Below are 3,942 nucleotides of genomic sequence, written 5' to 3' on the forward strand. Positions count from 1 at the left end.
GTTTCCCTGATCTGGTGGCTGTGCCTTCCCAGCTTTGGCCGCTGTCCCCTGCATGTTCCTGAGTGTGTCACGTCTGCGTGTGTGCATCGCCTTGGTGATGAAGACTTCTAAGAAGGGCAAGCACACCTTGGTCCTGTGACCACCACACTCTCCCGCCACTTCTTTCATTCACAGCTCCTTCCTTTTCTACCACCAGAATCCTCGGGCATCAATGAACTCACCCCACACAGTGAAGTTTAACCTCTCATTGCTCTTCAGCCAGTGTTGCGAATTAGGTAGGTACGATAAATAACCAGGCCAGCTCAAGAGTAACAATTATACTTTAATGGTTATGAGGGGAAACTCACACCACAGGATTGGGAGGTCCAACTTCCTCCCCGTCCGGTCTGACCGCACAGAGAGAGCACGCGCACCTGGATTCTCCCAGTGTTTCTATCTGGGCCCCAGGTAGCCACACCCTAATTAGATGTGATTGGTTGATAGAGTTTTCCCATCAAGCCAGTGTTTCTGGTTTCTTCTTTTCAGGCACTTAGTACACCACAGAACCTCTGTGACTGGTTAATGCAAGCACAATAAAATTTGCCTTTCGAGACATATGTGACTCTGAACTGCTGAACAGCAGGATTTTGCAACTTGGTCTCAGGGTTTGGGGATGCCAGCCAGCCTGTGAGCATGACCAACGTGACTGCAAAGACAAAAGTGGACTGAATGACCACGGACAGATGTACCCAGAGGCAGTAATGGATGATGGGGCATCCAGAGGCTGCCGGAAAAGGTACATGGAATACACAGGTTTTTGTGTCTGCTGAAGGTGGTCATCCAGGAGACAGAGAGCCATGGCAATGCCTTCTAAAGGAAGCAAACAGCCTGACACATAAACCTGTCTTCCTAGCCTGCTTAACTGTGCAGGCTCCAGCTTTAGAACCTGGGTCAGATAAGAAACTTCGTAGTGAGTCTTGTATTCTAATATAACATCGTATTGTATTTTTCCTCAATGAAATGGTTTTTGGATGTTTTCAAAAGTTTTGCAAACTCTGCATTCATCTTTTAGTGAAAGTTCCTTCAAGCAGCTCTCCTTGGAAACTTCTCTTTCCTGAATTATTTAGCGAAAGGGAAGCACATAAAACTTACAGTGTTTGATTTATGGCACTCCCCAGTTCTAAATTCGCGTTCCCAATGGAGAATTGTCCGATGCTTAAGTATTATGCTCACTTTTTTCTCCCTGATGCCATGCAGGAAAAATTGCTATGTTGCTATCATTTGGTACATGTTATGAAGACTCTACAGAGTTATTGGGCTCTGGAGCTTTTCCTTTTGAAGATATAATAGTTTATTAAATACTACAAATGCTTTTCACCTTCCCCAAGATTCTTTTAGTGCAAGTAAGAGCCACCGGACACACACACAAGAGGGCTCACCTTGTTCTGTCCTCTAAACCACAGCTCAAATGCCCTGGACCCAGCTTTTAGAGGACCAGAATGAAAACAAGTCAGTGATCTTACCCAGCATTCAACTTTTCATACCTCCCAGGTTATACACACTGCTGCCATAGTGCATGACTATGGGGCAACTAACAGCTTTCTGATTGGTGTTTGAGGCTTGCTGTGTTGGAGGGAATTTCATGCCCGGCACTGCACTCCTGGTCTGAAGTTCGTGGCTGTGAGGCTCCTGGGTCCTAGGTTAGTGCTTGCTAGTTTTATTGTGCGCAAGGGTCACGCTCTCCAGCTGTCTTTTAAATACGTATGTTTACACCCATAGACCTGGGCTGCACTCAGCCTTGGTGGGAGAACTGGCTTTATTCAGTAGGTAGCAACGGAGAGAGGTAGGTGCTGAGCCATGTGACACAAGGTGCTGAGTCATGTGGTAACTGTGTATCTACCTCACTCTCGGTTACAGAAGCAGACGGTAACAAATGGTAACTGTGTCTCTACCTCACTCTCTTTACAGAGGCAGAGGAACAAATGGTAACTGTGTCTCTACCTCACTCTCGGTTACAGAGGCAGATGTGAGGACGCTCCACAAAGAAGAGCTAATGCTGCTTTCTCTTCCACACACAGGAACTGTAAATGTGCATGTCAGCTTATGGAGGTTCTAGCTCAATAGAAACACAGGAACCGTAAATGTGTGAGTTTATGGGTTCTAGCTCAATAGAAACAACGGAACTGTAAGTATGTGAGCTAATGGGTCCTAGCTCAACAGAAACAATGGAGCATCATAGATATTGTTAGATGTTATCACAGTGGTTTCTCTGGGGAACTCTCCACTATTATTCCTTTAAAAACGGCGGCGGCGTGGGTGTGTGGACAAACACAGGATAGACGAGACGCAAAAGGAAGAGACGGACACGCGGCTCCCACGTGGGTGCGCTTTAATGGGGAGAGGGGAACACAGTAAGGGGTGGGACGTGCAGACACACAAGGGTAGGGGGGAAAAGGGCCAAGAGAGGGGCCAAGAGAGCAAAGCCTCGTGGACCTTCGCTTTTAACGGGGGGGGGGGGGGGGGGGGGGGGGGGGGGGGGGGGGGGGGGGGGGGGGGCGCAAGGTTATCTGGGAGGAATGGCCTTCACCTGGGCGCGGCCAGCGCGCACACAGGTGACGGTAATCCAGGAGAAGTCTGGGAGCTGTAGTTTCCAAGGAATAACATCCACCATGGTATGTTCTTGCCAAGTTCCCTCTAAGAAATATAAATGCATCGAATTATCCCAGATTTGGGAATGTCTTCACCACCGGAGACGACTAGGCCATTCTGAGGGCCAAAGCTAGTGGGGGCTGTACAAACACCAGGAGGACCCATGTCCTGCTTCTTCAAGTTGAGTTCAGCTTCCTTCTGTCTATGGGGTAAATGTTTGTGCAAGAATAAGCGTCTGAGAATCATCTGAGATGAACCAACCTCTCCTCTCCTCTTCCACCTCTCCCCCCTCCTCTCCTCCCCTCTCCCTTTCTCTCTTCCTCCCATACAATCATTTTTCTAACAAACATGCTCTTTCCCATAATGTATCTGATTTTAATCGCATGCACTCCCGATCATGTGTAGACATAAGATAGTAAATAGAATTCTACCTACATATTTATCGGAGGACAGTCTGCCTTACTGAAAATGCATTTCAAACCAGTTCAGACTGGATCAGCCTTTCTGCTCTTCACACTCAGATATATTGGGAATATGCTTGGATAGGAAATATCCAAATGTGAGTGTTATGAGGGACAGGGAATTGTATACTATTGTTCAGAGACTTGTGTATTTTTAGCCTGATTCGTGGCCTAGTCTGAGGTTGGGAGGTGCATTGTTTGCAGCGGGGTATACATGCAGGGGAGGGCACTGGGCTGCCAAGGGCATCACAAGAGGGAGTATGCATAACCACATTTGGGGTCCTGTGTGAAACTGCCTGTGTCACTATCGCAGGAGATTAGGAACCTTCCACTATGACTGGGGAAGTCCCTCAGACACGTTAAAGTCATACATTCTAAAAGCAGTCAGCTTTTATTTTATAAAAGCCAGATCACTTTACTACACTTCCCAGCGTGCATTGTACAAGGGCTTTTATATATTTTACAGCATGTTCGTCATTACCTTACATTCATTGCACCCCAACAGTCTTCAAAAAAGAGGTCAACCCTCAAGGGCTGACTGCAGTGTGGTTTTCAGAGTCAGGAATCCAAATGCGATGGATCTTGAGAAACTTGAGCGTCCGCGGTCATTACTACAGGTGGGGATAATTAGCTCGCTTTGCGATTTGTTCAGAGGGTTTTGCCCTGCACAGTGCTCACGTGGCATTTAGATCATCATTTCTCTTTAAGATTCAGTATAAAAATTTTATATTTATCTCGAGTGCCCAGGATTGTTTGAAATACACCCTTTTAAATATGATTGCTTATCTTCACTCTTAACTGGAAATGTTACCTCTTTAAGAAGTCATGCAAATGGTTAGTTCAAAAAATAAAT

This window comes from Alexandromys fortis, unplaced genomic scaffold (genome assembly GCF_014885135.2).
Source record: "Alexandromys fortis isolate MF-2015 unplaced genomic scaffold, M_Fortis_MF-2015_v1.1 scaffold_52, whole genome shotgun sequence".
In the NCBI taxonomy this organism is placed as follows: domain Eukaryota; kingdom Metazoa; phylum Chordata; class Mammalia; order Rodentia; family Cricetidae; genus Alexandromys; species Alexandromys fortis.